At 45.1% G+C, this 19359-nt stretch overlaps 1 protein-coding gene across 1 annotated transcript in view; it reads left to right on the forward strand.

The window, feature by feature from the left end:
* The window catches only part of LOC147634266 (acetyltransferase At1g77540-like), a 69417-nt gene that overhangs the window by 49497 nt on the left and 561 nt on the right, over positions 1–19359 (forward strand). The gene's annotated exons all lie outside the window — the stretch shown is intronic.

Below are 19359 nucleotides of genomic sequence, written 5' to 3' on the forward strand. Positions count from 1 at the left end.
TTTTCCATGAATTAAAGAGCATAAAAGCATTAAAAAGCCACTTATTTGGCCTCAATTTGACAAGCATAGAAATTACTTTTAGATTAGAGAATTGCTTCATGAGAAGCTTCATTTGAATATAGAATAGGAGCTGATGCTGAACGAATATAGAATAGGAGCTGATGCTGAACAGAGGTAAGCCCAACTTCCAAGTAAGTAAAGTCTACTCCAAAGCCCCAATAGTAGTCATCTACCTAGGGTAAGGGGGCTTAGAACAACAATGACCAAAAGGACCAAAAGAAATTCTTCGGGTCAATCAGACAATAAGAAAGATTCTACGTCCCAAGAAGACTCTTGAGGAAAAGCTAAGAAGGGCATCACTGGAGGTTATCTCCAGCCTGATGAACAGACACAGTACAGGACAAAGAACTGTTGTTTCTTCTGTCACACTGGGGGACACGGGAAGAAAGATTGCACTAAGGTCCAGGCTGAAAAGTTTGCTAAGGCATTTACTTCCATAGTAGCAACCGTAGCATCATCATCCACACCTCCGCCATCAGCCTCAAATGCCGTTCAGCTTTTATCGTCTTCAAATTCAGTGCCACTGGTGGTATTTGATGATAAGCAGGAGGGTGAGATTGAGTGTGATATGCAGCGGAAGTCTTTGTATTGGAAGATTCTGTCACACAAATGCTCACACCGTCTTCGGTATCCTGAGTTTCGTGAGTTTAGCAATCCACTTTAATACTTCAAACTTTAAAGAGATGAGAGAGAGAGATGAGAACTGTCACCAGATTGGGTCCCGAATTACCCACTGAAGGGCCCCCTGTCCTGATAACGAGATAGTATTTGCTTTATTTCTTTAGAGAGAATGACTGTGGACTGTAGATAAGCCAAACGCAAGATCTCGGAGGATCGGAATCATGGCTGAACTTTACACGGCTGTAGAAACACCTCGATGAACTGATCTCGAGCCTATGCACTCTTCCCAAGGGCATGAGGAAGGGTTGCACACCTGAGGCTGAGAAAAGAAGGCGGTGGACTGTTCTAAGCTATGTTAGAATGCTGTAAATGCTTATGAATGCTGTGTTACCTTCACCAGAGAGCTGTAGCATGTATGGATGATGCATATAGGCGGAGGAACTGCTGTAGAACTGCTGTAGGACTGAAAACGCAAGGTAGGACTGCTATGGAACTGTAAACGCAGGGCTATGTTGATGCTGGATAGAAAAATGCAGGACTGTTTGTTGTTTTGGGGACTGTGGAGGACTGAACTGCAGGTGACTGTGTACTATGCAGAAAACACAGAGATGCCTACTGAATTGGGGCATGAAAAGGTGCTGAAACATGCGCCTATGTCTTGAATGGTTGCGCCTAGCTCTGCAAGGACTGTAGTATGCTTGGACTGCTGTAGATGCTGATTGGAAGCAAAATGCAAGACCTCCTGGCTGGAGAAGCAAACGCAGAAGCTCCAATAGGGCTGGATTAGTCTAGGGCTGAAGGCGAGAATGCTCCTAAGGCTGAGGATGAAGGTGCCTAGCTCACTGAAGACTGAATGAGAAACTAAGCCCTATGCAAGCCTATTTATACTAACTAGAGGTTGGTCAAGTTGGCTGGTCATTTATTTAATAAAGTTTATATTTATAAATGACAATAAATGCTAAATAAATATGGAAAAAATACCAGATAAATCCTAGTAAATTCCCTAAGGCTTCTCGGATGTTCTAAATGATGCACAGGCATATGAATGCATATTATGCAGGATGCAGAGTGCTTTCTGATGCAAACCCTAAGGCTTCTACTGACTCTACATGCATGAATGATTCTCTCCAAGTGGGTTAAGGGACTTGACTCACTGACTGACCCGCTAAGGCTGAGGAATGACCTACGTAGCTCGTGCCTGACTTATGCTGGACTGAGGATGTACAATGGGGTCACGGCGTACGACAAATATCATCCTATTGGATTCTAAGACTGTACAAATGTTGCATTGCTGATGATGAGCCAGTTTGTCACCATGTGACATTGAGGGCAAGACAAAGGCTCTCATCCATGTCTATGGCTCTACAAAGGGACAACAGTTCATTGTCCTCTTTGACATGGGCAGTTCTGAGGATGCCATCACACCGCAATTGGCTACCAAGATGGGCTGTACATCGGTTCCTTATCACTTAGATGTGGACGGGTTCACTCCTGGTCTACGTACACGCCACTCATAAAGCTCAGCAATTTGAGTTTCAAGTTTAGCGGGATTTCATTGTCTCCCCTCTTTTAGGGTGTGACATGATCCTTGGGATCTAGTGGTTTCGATAGTACGCACCCATTCTTGATTGGAGGTAGGACACTTTCACCATAGTTGAAGGCTTTCTTGAGCCTCTCATGATTCGTGGGGATCGGAGCATTCCACTCATTTCCCACATTCAGGCCCAAAGAGCCTTCAGAAAAGGAGCAAAGTGTGCGTTGTTATATATCGGCTCTCAGTCTAATGCAGTTCAAGTAGCATCCAGGGAGGAGTAGTGGATGGTTAGTCTTTTGTCTCAATATAGCAACATCATGCTGCAAGACGACCTCCCACCTACTCTCTCACCCAGTAGACTTGAGGACCATCGCATCATAGTGACAGGGGGACGGCGGGACGACGTGGGACGTGGGAACGCCGTCCCGAACAACGACATTTGCGTAACGGCGGCGGGACGGCCTGGGGGATGGAACGGACGGGACGTGACCAAGGGACGGGCGTCCCCGCCCGGGGGGACAGGGGGACGTCTGCAACGGCTACAATTCCAGCCGTTTTTTTTTCAGATAACGGCTACTAGCCATTGGTGGCTGGCCGTTTGAGAGAGAGAGAGAGAGAGAGAGAGCAAGCTGCCATATTCTATATAATGGGCTGCAAGCTACTCCTCGTCTACCCAAGTCTTCCAAGACTTGAGTTCCTCTCCACCATCTCCCTCTCCTACTCAAGCTTTCCTCTCCACTATCTCCCTCTCCTACTCCACCACTTTCCTCTCCACCCTCTCCTACTCCACCACCTTCCTCTCCACCCTCTCCTACTAGACTAATTCAATCTTCCCTCTACTTCGTCTCCTACTCTACCCTCTAAGCTCTCTCCACCCTCTTCTACTAGACTACTACTAAGTTACTATTCATGGCATCCTCTTCTCGTGCGGGCGGTAGGAGTAGAACGGATGGGTGGTCATGGTGGGATGAGGTCAACTTCGAGCCTCCTACTCATGCGGGGGGTGCACGTCCATGGACATGCAAGCTTTGCCCATATAAGCGTGTGGGTGGGGCCAATAGGGTGAGGGCCCATTTGTTGCATGAGTCCGGTCATGAGGTGAAATTTTGTGAGCGGGTCACACCGGAGACAAGAAAGGAGCTTCTTGCAAAGCTTGCCGCCCATCAAGCTTTGAGTGCAAGCCAAAGGGTGCGTGGAGTGGATCCCAACACTTATGTCACTCCAACCCAAACATCAAGTTCTACATCGGGTGGTGGTGCATCTTCATCTACCCCTCCATCACATCCTCCAAGCCGCCTTCTCAATGCCGCAACCTTGTCCACTCTCTCTCTCTCGTCGGCAAAGTACTCTTGAGGGGAGTTGGGATCCCAAAAAGGAGGAGGAGGTTGATGCCGCGGTGGCCCGCTTCTTTTTTCATGACCACATTGCTTTTCGTGTGGCACGGTACGTATTTCACTCACATGATTTCATCATTATGTCTCACGAGTCATGATTCACGGGTCACCATTTTGCCATTCTAATTACTTATCCTCTTTTTTTTTGAAATGGTAAATAGGTCCGACTACTTCAAAACGATGGTGAAGAAGATTGGCGAGTACGGTCCTCACTACACACCTCCATCCTCCGAAACCTTGCGGATCACTATGCTTGACAAGGAGAAATGCCTTGTTGAGCAAGCGGCGGCAAACACAAAGAGACAATGGGCTCGCAATGGAGTCTCTTTGATTGCAGACGGATGGAGTGACACGCGGAAAAGGTCTATCCATGGCCTTGTGGCATACTCACGGGGGGAGATGTACTTTGTCTCCTCACATGATGCTTCAGGGACGGGAAAGAGTGCGGATGTACTTGCTGCTGAGTGGAGTAGTGCTGTCGAGATTATCGGCCCCGAATGTGTGATCGGTTTCGTCACGGATGGTGAGGCGACAAATAGGGCAGCGGGAGCTATTCTTGAGAGTATGTATCCTCAAATCACCGTCTCTTTTTGCATGGCACATTGTCTCAATAATCTTTTGAAAGATATTGGGAAATTGTCATGGATTGAATCGGTGATTGATGATGCATGTGCAATTGTGACCTTCATCAACAATCACACATACCTTCGATCCGAGTTTGGGAAGAGGTCCACAAAGGTCCTTCTCAAGTACTCGGACACTCGCTTTGCATACAACTTTCTTATGTTGCATCGCTTGAAGGATTGTCAGGGTGCTGTCACAAATCCCTATATTCTAGGGACATGCGGATGCGTGTCAGGCCTAGAAACATGCGGATGCATGTATGTATTATACCTGGGCATGTGTATGGATCATATGAGTGGATGCATATGAGTCCAAGGACATGGCAGGACATTTGTGGACTTTCGGGCGGTGCCCGTGTGGATTCCGGCCATGCACACATGGTGTGTTATGATGGCAGGCGGAATATTTTCAAGTACAAGAATGATGATAGGTGGTTCTCCAAGTTTACATGTGCACAATGCATAAATGATGCATGTCACAACTTTATTTTACTTTGTGTGACATTGTCTTGCTGCCTGGACAATGCTTGTTATTTTGGCTTGTGAAGTCCGAGGGACCGGGGACGCCCGGGCACCTTGTGGACGCGTGTGTGCACACCTGTTTGGGCCTAAAACTGTGGGCTTATGGGTTTTGCAGGTGGTAAGTGCGTCCACACTCAATTTACAGCTTATTTCATTTACTACTAAAGTTTATTGGTTTGCAGGTCCACACTCATTAATAAGTGGCCGGACAACTTATAATGCGTTCGCATTTGGTTGGACCAAAATTAATGAAGTCCGGACAGCTTATGGCCATTTCCCATTAGGTTGGACCTAAACTTATACAAACAGGACAAATGGAGCACTATGGGCTGGACACCTACCTGGACACCTTATGGGGACACTTGTCAGCCTGTTTGTGAACCCACCAAGCCCCTTAGGTGGCACTGGAGAAAGGCGCCTCCTTCAAGAGGCCATTTGGGCTGTTTTATTCATAACTCAACACATTGGAGAGCTGGTTGAAGCTTTTGGAGTTGCTACAGGGCTGGTTGCTTGCTTCCCGGACTCACACAAGCTTGGATAATGATCCCCACACTCTTCTAAAGGGCTGGTTGGTAAATTTCAGACCTGTATTTTCTGGTTATTGCGAGTTTTGGGCTGGTTACAGGTGTCCAAAGTCAACTTGGACAATACAGGACAGCTCTAGGGACCTCCACAGGGCTGTAGGACCCTTTATAGGTGGATTTCTCGCGATGGAAAACTGCTGTTTTGGACTGGTTATTGCATAAAACAGGCCGGACAGCAATGGAATATATGAGCATGGATGTGTCTCAAGGATTCCTGGTGTAACAGGTGTTTAGGGCAAGCATTGGGAACACTTGCTCGCGGAGAACACAGGTTTCTGGATCAGTTTCTCGCGTGGAAACAGGGCCTAAAGATCCATTTACATCTTGTGCAGGGCGGAGTACCTGTGAGGATTGTGAAACTCTTGTGCAGGGCGGATGTACCTGTGAAGAGGCTTGTGCAGGGCGGATGTACCTGTGTGTAGGGCGGATGTACCTACAGATTCTCTTGTTTGAAATGTTTTCATTCATGATGTATTTGGAAGAATCAGGTGCAGGCTGGTGGTGAATCCCCAGGCACCCGTAATCTTGTACTTTGCAGACTCTTTTGGTAATATAACCTAAAGGGGGGGGGTCAGCCTATCATCGGCCCCTTTATGTGGTGTACTGTCATTTTCAGCTTTGTGGTTGTAATGCTCAAGTGTTAAGTGCTCAGAATCTTGTTCACATTTATACGATTCCAATACACGCGTCCGCCTCCCGTTACATTGGTATCAGAGCTCAGTTTTTCCCCCCATTGGAAAACGGTCCATGAAGTCACTTTTGAAGCAATTGCAAAGGAAATGGATGTTGAGAAACCCCGAGAGCTTGCACTTGCATACCTAATGGTTAAGGGTGATGTATACACTGAAGCAGATGGTAGTTTGGCTTTCAAGAAGCCACCCCTCATGGCTGCCCATGGTGATGCACATGATGCACAACAAGCAGAAAGAGCACAGCAAGTGCCAAATGCTGAAAGGACAAGAGTCTCTGGTGCTAGGCTTGATGCAGGTCAAGAGAAGAGTAAGGATGAGGGATCCTCTACTCATTCCCGCTTTGCTCCAAGAAGACATGTCCGTTCTCGTGTTGAGCTTTCCACTCATTTGGAGAGTGTGACTCAAGAGAGAACGAAGAGGGATCGTGAATCTTCATCGCGGCATCATCATCATGCAGATGAACAGGATGTACATAGGGATGTATATAGAAGGAAGAAGCCTCGAGAGTTCAAGTCCGGTGACAAGGATGTAAAGTTTGAAAACTTTCAGGGACGGATGGACTCTACCAAAGCACTTGCTTTCATTAGACAGTTTGAGATAGCTTTTTGCAATGAAGACTTTTCGGAAAAGTCTATGCTCAGGCATGTGGGAATGCATCTCAAGGATACGGCAAGTGATTGGTGGCTTGCAAAAATACTTGATGGAAGTGCTGCCCCAACTTGGTCTTCTTTCAAAATTCAGTTTTATGATCAATTCTTACCACCAAACTTTGCAAAGGATGTACGCAAGGAGTGGGACTGGCTGTCCCAAGATGAGGGAGAGTCCGTTGCTTCATACATAGCAAAGTTTTGGAAAGTCCTTCTCAAGGTTACTCCCTTCATGAAGATTGGAGAGGACGAGAAGAAGAGAAAGTTTGAATCGGGGCTCCATCACATCATCCAACAAAGCTTGGGAGTGTACCCAAATAAGACCATACAAGAGCTTATACACTCAGCCATGATTGCGGAGAACTTGCACATAAAAGCACCCACAAATAAGCCATTTGCAGGTCAAAACAAGAGCAAATTCAGGGCTGGTTATGACCAGAAAAAGGGTGGACAGCCACCTAAGAATGCTCCCAAAGATGGCCGAGATGCAAAGGATGACTCCGAAAAGAAGCCGGGGAGTAAACGCCATAATTTTGGGCTCTCAAAACAGCAATTGGAAGAGTACAGGAAGGCTAGAAAATGCTTTAAGTGTGGCAGTAAAGATCATATATATCCTAAATGCCCACAGAATCCCAAGAATGCTGAGCCTAATGTGCAAAAACCTCTTGTGAATGTTGTACCCGATGTGCAGGGTAATACAGGGCATGAGCCCAAGAGTAGAGTCATATGCAAGGCTTGGGGCAAATTGAAGGATCAGCCCGCTTTGTTTCTTTTTGATGATGCTTCCACAGATAACTTTATATCCGTACAGATGGCTGCCGCCATAGGTCTTAATGTGGAACCGTTTAGAGCCTGTTAAGGCTTACAAAGAGAAGAAAATCAGCTTTGTACATAGAGGCCGTGAGCACTCTATAGATGCTGGTACTACTGGAAGTACCATACCTCTTGTAAGCCATGTACAAATTAATAAGGCAATAAAGAAATCAGCTTGTTCTTACTTGGTTTTTGTACGTGATACCATTGAACATTCTAGTGTTGATGTTAGTGCATTAGATCAAGACAAGCTTAACTTTTTGAATGAGTTCAAAGATTGTTTTGCAAATGCTTTGCCAGCAAGGTTGCCACCAAAGAGGCCGGAAGATCATTGTATAGATCTAATTCCCGGTAGCTCTCCACCTAATAGGCCACCATACAGGGTGAGTGCTAGTCAACAAGAAGAGATTATGGCACAGGTGAATGAACTTTTGGAAAAGGGTTTGATTCGACCTAGTTCCTCGCCATATTGCTCGCCGGTACTTCTTGTTCAAAAGAAGGATGGTACTTACAGGATGTGTGTTGATTACCGTGCCCTCAATAAGATAACCATCAAGAATCGGTTTCCCATTCCGCGCATTGATGACATCTTGGACAAGCTTGAAGGTTCGGCATGTTTCAGCCGAATAGACCTCAAGAGTGGGTATCATCAAGTGAGAGTGGCACCTCAAGATGTACACAAGACTGCATTCAGGACAGCCTTTGGTCTTTATGAGTTTTTGGTGGTGCCTTTTGGTCTTACAAATGCACCCGCTACCTTCAACAGGATGATGGACAGGGTGTTCAGAAAGCATAGAAAGTTCACAGGTATATTCTTTGATGACATTATTGTATTCTCAAAGAATGAAGCCCAACATCGTGAGCACCTGGCTATTGTGTTTAAAGAGCTTAAGGAAAATCAGCTCTACATAAATGCAAAAAAGAGTGAATTCTTCCTCCCAGAAATTCACTATCTTGGTCACATTGTATCAAAGGATGGTGTGCGCATGGATCCCGCAAAGATACAAGCCATGCAAGAATGGCCAGAGCTGAAATCAGTCCATGAAGTGAGGAGCTTCCTTGGTTTATGTGCTTACTACAGGAGGTTCGTCAAGCATTTTGCTTTCATTGCCGCTCCGTTACATGATTTAACGAAGAAGAAAGCAATCTTTAAATGGACACAAGAAGAGAGAGATGCCTTTCAAAAGTTGAAGAGTGCAATCATCTCGGGACCGGTACTCATTATTCCGGATTTGCACAAACCTTTTGTCGTGGAATGTGATGCAAGTGGGGACTGCATAGGGGCTGTTTTGAACCAAGAAGGACATGCCATTGCCTATGAGAGCAGACGCTTGCAATCATGCAGAGCTTCACTTACAGGTTTATGAGAAGGAGTTGTTGGCTGTAATTCATGCCCTTACTATTTGGAAACACTATCTTTTAGGGGCTGATTTTATGGTCAAAACTGATCATCAAAGTTTGAGATACTTTTTGACTCAAAGTAAGCTCTCAGAGAAGCATATGAGATGGGCAAATTTCCTCTCAATGTTTCATTTTCAGATTTTACACACTCCAGGGAAAAAGAATGTGGTGGCGGATGCCTTATCTAGACGACCACAGGTTCATGCTATTACAGTTGCATACCATGAGGACTTATCGGATATGCGTAATACTTATCATCTGGATGAGGATTTTGCACATGTATGGGCTGATTTGCAAGAGGGTATTGCTGTCCCATCTTATGTCATAAGAGATGGATATCTCATGATGCAAAATCGTATGTGTGTGGTAAAGAACCTTCGCCATAAGGTTATGGATGAGTGTCATGCTCCTCCATATGCAGGTCATAGAGGCATTTTGGCCACAGCACAAGCTTTGGAGAGGTATTTCTTTTGGCCACATATTCGCAAAGATATTGAAGCATATGTACGTGAATGTATGGTATGTCAAAAGGTCAAGTTTGACCGACATAAAGCACCTGGATTGCTTCAGCCTTTGCCTATACCAAATGAACCATGGGAAAGCATTGCTATGGATTTCATTATGGATTTGCCAAGGACGCCACAGGGAAATGATGCTATTTGGACCATTATTGACAGGTTTAGCAAGCAGACACATTTCATTCCCGTGCGCAAGACAATAAAGCCAGATCATATGGCTAGGATGTTTTTGGCACAGATATTCAAACACCATGGCATGCCTAAATCTATTGTGGGGGATAGAGATCCTAGAACCACAAGCTTATTTTGGCGCGCATTGTTTGACAATATGGGTACAAAGCTGAACTTCTCATCAGCTTACCATCCACAGACAGATGGGCAAAGTGAAATAGCAAATTCAGCCGTCCTCGACTTGCTGAAATCTTATGTATCTGACCGCAAATCGGATTGGGAGAAGTATTTACCACTTGTGGAGTTTGCCTACAACAATACGGTACATACTTCTACGGGCAAGGCGCCCTTTGAGATTATCTATGGCAAGGTGGTACTACCACCCATCCTTCGTACAAAGGATGAGATTTTTGCAGCAGATGAGTATGTCAGAGACTTGGATACTGCATTTGCACAGGTACGGACAGACATAGAGAGGTCTCAAACCAAGAATAAAAAGGCAGCTGATAAGCATAGAAGGGATGTACAATTCAAACAAGGTGATTGGGTCTTGCTGAAATTTGAAAAGGCACGCCTTCGGAAGAGGCCAGGGAAAGAGGGAAAGTACCCTAAACTTTCCAACAGGTACTATGGACCTTTTCAGATCTTGGAGAAGATCAATGATGTTGCATTTCGGCTTGTACTCCCAGATCATTGGAACATGCATAATGCTTTTCATGTGAGCCTATTGAGGCCTTATGTGGGACCAACACCGTTTGAGCCGGTTTTGGAAGACCCACCCGAGGTGGATGAGCTGGAAGAGATTCTTCAACCTGAACAGATTGTTTTTCACAAGGAACGAAAGCTTGCGGGAGGCAAACTTGTTCGTAGGTACCTTGTGAAGTTCAAGAATTATTCAGCTTTGGATGCAAAATGGATGGATGAGGCCTACTTCGAGGATTACCCAGATCTTTTGAAGGCCTATCTGGAGGCTTTTCAGTTGCGGTCAACTGATTAGAAGCCGGGGGGATGTCACAAATCCCTATATTCTAGGGACATGCGGATGCGTGTCAGGCCTAGAAACATGCGGATGCATGTATGTATTATACCTGGGCATGTGTATGGATCATATGAGTGGATGCATATGAGTCCAAGGACATGGCAGGACATTTGTGGACTTTCGGGCGGTGCCCGTGTGGATTCCGGCCATGCACACATGGTGTGTTATGATGGCAGGCGGAATATTTTCAAGTACAAGAATGATGATAGGTGGTTCTCCAAGTTTACATGTGCACAATGCATAAATGATGCATGCCACAACTTTATTTTACTTTGTGTGACATTGTCTTGCTGCCTGGACAATGCTTGTTATTTTGGCTTGTGAAGTCCGAGGGACCGGGGACGCCCGGGCACCTTGTGGACGCGTGTGTGCACACCTGTTTGGGCCTAAAACTGTGGGCTTATGGGTTTTGCAGGTGGTAAGTGCGTCCACACTCAATTTACAGCTTATTTCATTTACTACTAAAGTTTATTGGTTTGCAGGTCCACACTCATTAATAAGTGGCCGGACAACTTATAATGCGTTCGCATTTGGTTGGACCAAAATTAATGAAGTCCGGACAGCTTATGGCCATTTCCCATTTGGTTGGACCTAAACTTATACAAACAGGACAAATGGAGCACTATGGGCTGGACACCTACCTGGACACCTTATGGGGACACTTGTCAGCCTGTTTGTGAACCCACCAAGCCCCTTAGGTGGCACTGGAGAAAGGCGCCTCCTTCAAGAGGCCATTTGGGCTGTTTTATTCATAACTCAACACATTGGAGAGCTGGTTGAAGCTTTTGGAGTTGCTACAGGGCTGGTTGCTTGCTTCCCGGACTCACACAAGCTTGGATAATGATCCCCACACTCTTCTAAAGGGCTGGTTGGTAAATTTCAGACCTGTATTTTCTGGTTATTGCGAGTTTTGGGCTGGTTACAGGTGTCCAAAGTCAACTTGGACAATACAGGACAGCTCTAGGGACCTCCACAGGGCTGTAGGACCCTTTACAGGTGGATTTCTCGCGATGGAAAACTGCTGTTTTGGACTGGTTATTGCATAAAACAGGCCGGACAGCAATGGAATATATGAGCATGGATGTGTCTCAAGGATTCCTGGTGTAACAGGTGTTTAGGGCAAGCATTGGGAACACTTGCTCGCGGAGAACACAGGTTTCTGGATCAGTTTCTCGCGTGGAAACTGGGCCTAAAGATCCATTTACATCTTGTGCAGGGCGGAGTACCTGTGAGGATTGTGAAACTCTTGTGCAGGGCGGATGTACCTGTGAAGAGGCTTGTGCAGGGCGGATGTACCTGTGTGTAGGGCGGATGTACCTACAGATTCTCTTGTTTGAAATGTTTTCATTCATGATGTATTTGGAAGAATCAGGTGCAGGCTGGTGGTGAATCCCCAGGCACCCGCAATCTTGTACTTTGCAGACTCTTTTGGTAATATAACCTAAAGGGGGGGGGTCAGCCTATCATCGGCCCCTTTATGTGGTGTACTGTCATTTTCAGCTTTGTGGTTGTAATGCTCAAGTGTTAAGTGCTCAGAATCTTGTTCACATTTATACGATTCCAATACACGCGTCCGCCTCCCGTTACAGGTGCCGTGCGGCAACTATTCATCAGTGATGAGTTTTGCTCCTCGTCTTTTGCACGTACACAAGTAGGGATTTCATGCAAGAAAAAGGTCGACGATGCTGATTTTTGGGAGGACCTCAAGCGCACTGACGCCATGGTGTATCCCATTGTCCACTTGCTCAGGATTGTTGATGCTATGCAGCCATGCATCGGCAAAGTATATGCCATGGACCGGATGATAGAGAGTCTTGAGAAGCTTGAGCCACACGTAGATAGATATGAGGAGATCCACTCGCTTTGTGTGGCGAGATGGAGCTCATATTTCTCTCCTTTACATGCAGCTGCTTTTATAGTGGACCCAGAATTTCAGGGAAAAGGGCAGGAGGGTGATAAAGAAGTGAGCAACGGTTGGAGACTCATCTTGGATCACCTCACGTCGGATGCAGAAATCAGGCGCAAAATTAGAGACCAACTCTCTAATTACAGGGCATTTCAAGGCTCATATGGATGTGCAGATGCGCAGCAGGACAGATTCAAGGTTGGTGCAGCATTATGGTGGGAGGACTTCGGATCAGATGGACCAGAGCTACAACAGTTGGCGATCCGGATCTTGAGCCAGTCCGTTAGCTCTTCTTGCCTAGAGCAATTATGGTCCTCCTAGAGTCACATTTCATCAAAGAAAAGAAATCGGCTTGGGGTGGAAAGAGCTAATGATCTTATCTTCATTAGCGCAAACTTGCGCATGCTTGGCAAGTGTGCAAGATGCAATGCCGATACTTTTACACAGTGGGAGATGGAACAAGAGGAGGCAGCTACAACTATTGCAGAGGAGGGTGGGACAGATGGTTCTCATCAAGAGCCTTCATCGGATGACACAACCCCCATCCACACTTCACGCACTCATGATCATGAGGCTAGCATCTCTCTTATTGGGAGCGCAGAGTATGAGAGCGAGTGGATAAAGTGTTTTGTGTGCGAGTGTTTGTTCCACCGCCCGTCAGATTTGTGAAGGCCGGTTTCACGCATTTGCCAATGAGATCCTGAAAAACCTGAGACGTTATTTTGTTGAACGTTGTCAATGCATTGGTGAGACCAAAGGGCATTCGTAGTGGCCACACTCGGTCCTAAAGGCCGTTTTTGGAATGTCAGCCTCGAAGATCCAAACCTGATGGTAGCCACTCTTAAGATCTATCTTAGAAAAATCTTTGCACCATTGAATCGTTCTAGGATGTACTCTATTCTGGGCATGGGGAATCTATTCTTGACTGATAGCTTATTGAGCACCCTGTAATCCACACATAAGTGTGCAAACTTATCCTTCTTCTGGACAAACAGAATGGGAGTGGCAAAAGGTGAGGAAGGTGGTAGGATAATTCCAAACTGGAGTAGTTGGGCTAACTGCTGCTTCAGCTCGCTCTCTAATGCCTTAGAAAGGCGGTAGGGAAACTTGCTTACCAGGAACCAACTCTATGCGATGCATAGTTACCAGGGGACAGGGACGGGAACGGGGATGGGGACGGGGACGGCTAAAGGTAGGGAACGAGGACGGGGGGGTGGGGACGGCACTCAAAATGTTAATTTTAGAGGAGTAAAGAATCAAGATTAATCAATCAATAACAACAAGCTTTCTAACTCCAAAAGTTATGAATCATGATACACATTACATTTAAAATTAAATTACGCTACGAGGTGCAAAAGTCAAGAGTCAAGACTTGCAAAGTCGGAAAAGAAAGACTTTAAAGTTGATAACATTAAATAGATATACTCAAAAGATGTTTGGGTCTAGGCGATACAAAATATAAGTACCGATGGAAACTTGAAAAAGGAAAACAAACAGGGGAGATAGAATGCTCCTGCAAATAGTACAAGGACACCAATTGGCCCCAAAACGCAGTGGCGTCCCTTGCGGTATTTCTTTATTTGAACAAATATGAGTACAAAGTACAACTTGTCGAATCCTTTACCAATAGGATTCCTCGAAGCTTTTCACCCAGTGAGAGTTGTGATAGCAGTGGCTGCGTCAAAGCAATGGTCTTTACATCAGATGGATTTAAAGAAAGCATTCTTGTATGGGGATTTGCAAGAAGAGGTGTATATGTTGCAGCCACCTAGTTATGAGGATGTGAGTCACCCCGAGCATGTTTGCAGGTTGAAGAAAGCCTTGTATGGCTTAAAACAAGCACCAAGAGCATGGTCTGACAAGATTTTTGAATATCTTGTCACTATTGGCTTTCATGTAGCCAATGCAGATTTCTCGCTGTATGTGAGACACAGTGATAGAGGGGTTGTGCTTGTTGTCATCTATGTAGATGACCTGATCATTACGGGGGACCATGATGCAGAGATCTTTGATGTAAAGATCTTGCTTAGATAGAAGTTTGAGATGAAGGATCTGGGGGAGCTCAGATATTTCTTGGGCATTGAGGTGATTAGATCACCACATGGTATTGGATTACTGCAGAGACAGTATGGCTTGGATATGTTGTCCAAGTATGGCATGACAGGCTGTAGGAAGCTTGATCTACATGACGATCACCAGGCCAGAGTTGAGCTATGCTGTTTGGTTAGTGAGTCAGTTTATGCAGGTTCCTCGGAAGCCGCATTTGGATGCATTGAGACGCATACTGAGGTATGTGAGGTCTACTTTGCATTGTGGACTATTTTATGAAACTGGGACAAAGATATGTGTACATGGGTACACAGATGCTGATTAGGCTGATAGTATCTCAGATAGAAGATCTACTAGTGGCTTCATGTTTTCTTTGGGGAGTGCTTTGTGTCTTGGAGCAGCAAGAAGCAGCCTACGGTTGCTCTATCCAATACAGAGGTGCTGCTATTGCAGCATGTGAGGTAGCTTGGTTGAGAAAGCTACTTGCAGATTTGGGTCTATCAATGGATAGACAAGTTGTCATTTTCTGTGACAACATTAACAGTATACAGTTGGCCAGGAACCCAGTTTTTCATGCTCGCACGAAGCATATAGAGGTCCACTATTATTTTGTCAGAGAGAAGGTTTTGGCAGGAGATGTTGACCTTGTTTATGTCAGCACACAGGATCAGGTCACTGACATCTTCACCAAAGCATTGGGTACAGAGAAGCTCCGTAGATTCAGGGCTTCGCTTGGTGTACATGAGATGGAGTTGAGCTGGAGGAGGAGTGTTGAGATATCGAGCTCATCTAGTGAGGTGGTGGACACTGATGACCCGCCTGGGGGATAGGCCTCACACTTACACCACTGGCATGGTTGGTGAGATCATGGGTGATATGCGGCCAGTGGGATGACAGGCTGTGTGACAGCCATTCTAGAGACTGTTGGCATAGTTATAGCGCCAGCTCATTTAGTTGGGTTCACACTATAGAGAACCCTAGTATGTATTTGGTTGTGTACGTTTTCATATGGTGTGTTGAGTGTTGTGTGAAGAAGAAGAAGATTTTCAGCCTCTCACCTTGTGTGTTCTCTTTTAGGGTTTTGTGAGTGTGTGTGTGAAACCGGTCTATGGACACATAAAGCGGTAATTCATTCACAAATAACCTGGACTTACTCAGACACACAATCACAGAATCCTCGCTCCCTCGCTCAACAACACATTGGCCCCGAAGTCCGGCGCCCCTTGCGGTATTTCTTTATTGTTAAAAGGTTGGAAATTACAAAGCACAAGTGCAACAAAGCACTCTACTTACATCAGCTGAGTTTTACAAATTCTGGGAGAAATTTGCCAGCATAACTGCACTAAAACTGTTCCATAACATCTCAGAATGAGTCCCAACTGACAGGCTCACTTCCATAGGCATCAAGCTACCCAATGGAGTCCAAAACATCACAATTCAGCTTGCTGTAATTTTCTGCACAGACCTGTTTTCAGCTCTGTTTTCAGCCCAAAATAACCCTTGTACTGTCCTGGAGGACTAAAGCAAGGTCCTACTGCATTTTGGCATCAACCGGGCAACATAACAGCCCAAAAACAGCACCTAAACAGTGCTGAAACAGCATTGTATTGAAGAGGTTATCACCCTCTTCCGTCCCTGCTTTGGTGTAGGAACCAACTACACCTGTTCCTGTTCAAGGAGGCAACTAACCTTTGCATATAAGCATGAAATTCACACAACTGTACCTGATTTTATCTGATGAGAGCATTTCCATAGTCTGCAAGAGAGAGAAAGAGAGAGAGAGGCTGTGGGGAGCAAGCTCAACCCTCAATTCATGAGTTGTAGGGCAAGGGAGTGCACCACAAATGTTGGTTTTCCTGCAACAAAACTACACGATGGCTGCAAATGAGCCTCCTCTTCCCAAATTCCCACGCTTCTCTCTTCTCAATGAGGAAAATGCACCAAAATTTGACACTTGGCACATTTTTAAGCCTTTTCCACATGCAATCTTCCAGGCTAAAAATCTCCTGACTGGTTCACATTCTCACAACAGTCCTTTGTCAGCTTTTGGTCCCCTTGACATTCCGCACAAACTGACGCGAACACTTTTCAATTCCGACACTGCCAAAAATAGCAGTTCCCTAGATTTTAGGGATGATGTCATCTGCATTCCTTCTGGTCTCCTGACCATCTTTGACCACTATGGTCACTTCAGAATTTGCTTAGAATTCAAGATACATTCACATTTCGGTGGCGGCCACTTACTAATGTAAACTGGCCTATACCCTCATTCAGTGGCCATGTCCTGGACACTGTCATTCATCTTTCAGTGCAGTTCTCAGGCTTAGCCAACCACTGGTCCAAAGTCCCACTGGCTGACCCATTCCGACATTGCAATGGCCCAAGCCCTTCCAAGAGATCCCGGGGGAAAACAACAGCAACCAAAGAGAAAGAAAAGAAAAATATATATTTATAAAGAAATGTAAATAAAGAAAACAACTGCAAAAAGTTTCACCTCCTGGTGACATAACTCTGTATATGCATGCGAAGTTTGCCAAGTATAGGAGTGACAGGAACTGAATGCCCAGGGCATGCCAAATCAGCGTGTCCAACTGGTCCCATCTCTTCAGCACGAATTCCCAACTTGGCTGCCAATGCTGGTAAAATAAAGTTGGCTCGAGCACCAGGGTCAAAGAAAATCAGCACTGTAGCATCTCTGATTTTACCCCATGCTCTACACAATTCTGTCGCATCATCACATGGCTGGTCACCAACCATGTCAGGTATCAATCCTGCACTTGGCATTGTCTTCTTCTTGGGTGGCCCTTGTTTATCCTCCACATCTTTTACTGGCTGTTGTGGACATTTTGCAGCCATATGCCCTTTCTGTTCACAGATGAAACATTTTCCAGCTTGCATCAATGCCTTTCTCTCTTCAAATGATTTGCCATACAGTGGCCTCTTCTGTCCTTTGTCTTGAGGTTCCTTCTTCACTGTGCTCTTAAAGCCACGTGAACCTCCCTGTAGCAATGCATTAGCCATGTTTGCATTCTCAATGAGCTGAGTCATATTAGAAACATTGGTCTTAATGCAATAATCCCTGATTTCTTTGGGCAAACCACAGCAATACTTCTCTATTTGCTCTGACAATGGCACTGTCCTGTAAGAAGTTACTGGCAAGAGTGCATCCCAAAACTTCTTATTGTACTCTTCCAGATTTGCACAATTAGCTGCATCCAGTTTGTGCCATGCTGTCATCACATCCACTTCGAAGGTGTTTGTCAGCCATGCAAAAGAGAACTGCTGCTTGAATTGGACCCATGTAGCAGGTGCCTGTCCTTGCATCAACAGTGAGGTCCACCACTGCAATGCATTACCTTTCAAGAAAGTAGCAGCCTTCCGCACCATAGAAGACTCTGTAAAGTTACCCCCAGTGTATGCTGCATCAAACTGCTGAATAAAAGTCAGCGCTTTCAATTTGTCCTGCATCCCACTGAAAGTCTCAAACTTTACTGCTTGACCTCCTTCTTTGTAATCCTTTTGCACCTTTTCTGCATCAGTCCTTACTGCTCTTTGTCCACTAGGTTGAGAAAATTCAGCCACAACTTGTTGCACTGCCCGACTGCCAACAGGCGCTCGTGCAGCCTGTTCACACTTGGCCCACTTGGGCTCCGTTTCCAAGCTGTTCTGGCTGTCCAAGAAATCTATTGTGTGGAAGTGGGTCTCACACCCTTCGTCAAGAGGAAACAAGGAAGGATTTGTCAAAATTAAGTATTTTTATTCCTCTTGTATATGCCTTTTTGGCTCCTCGAAGATTATGCTATTTTTGTATTTGTTGATATATAGTTTAAGCACTTGAGGGTAAAATTTGTTCACGATGCACATTAGGATTGTGGTATATTTATTAGCTTTTTTGGGACAGCAGGGGTGCGGTCTTAAGTAGGGCATGTGTTAGCCATCATTAAGAAAAAATGCTAAGAAATGTGTAAACATAGTTTTTGCTTCGACATGCAGTGGACATGCAGATTCAACATAGTGAAGTTTTCATCCGAGTTGCGGCCAGTTGATATTGTGCTCTAATTCTTTCTATCTTTAGTGGTGCATTTGCCCTATCAACTACTTATTTGTTGTACTAATTCTTTCTATTTGCTACTTTCCTTAGTGCTAGGCTTCATTATGGCTGAGTCTGCCTTGCATCTCCGGAGGTTTGACAGAAACTCAGTACGAAGGGCTGTGTGTGAATATATGCGCGCGTGTGTGTGTGTGTGTGTGTGTGGAGTGCGCGTGTGAGAGCATATCTTGATACAGAGTTCTACACCGACGGCACTGATGACGTTAGTGGGGATGTCGTAGTATCTGGTCCATACTATGCATAATGGAGTTGATAGTTATATAGTCTTGTGGGTTGAGTACCATGAGTATATAACATGCACGTTCCTAAAAGGTGAATTTGGGCATGTTCCAGGATTCATCTAGGTATATATAGTTTGCTTCGAGCATTTTGGTTGTTTTCAACTACTATCTAAAATGCATGCCACTGCACTTACAATTTGTACTTGAGAGGCATTTGGGGGTTGTATTGATTTCATCTTTATAATGTATGTTAGTTTTCATCTCGTATTTAGTCCTCGAAGGAAAGATCGAATTATGTATGATTAATCATTCATCTTTAAAATGTATGTTAGTTTTCATCACGTGTTTAGTCCTCAGAGGAAAGATATTATAATGGGTTGCAGTTTATCCAAGGATGGATTACTGCACATAAAACCAAAGGGTCGGAAGTGACACTGATATAAAGACTGATGT

Source organism: Cibotium barometz, chromosome 11 (genome assembly GCF_041138505.1).
Source record: "Cibotium barometz isolate CiBa-2024 chromosome 11, ASM4113850v1, whole genome shotgun sequence".
NCBI classification, from domain to species: Eukaryota; Viridiplantae; Streptophyta; class Polypodiopsida; order Cyatheales; family Cibotiaceae; genus Cibotium; species Cibotium barometz.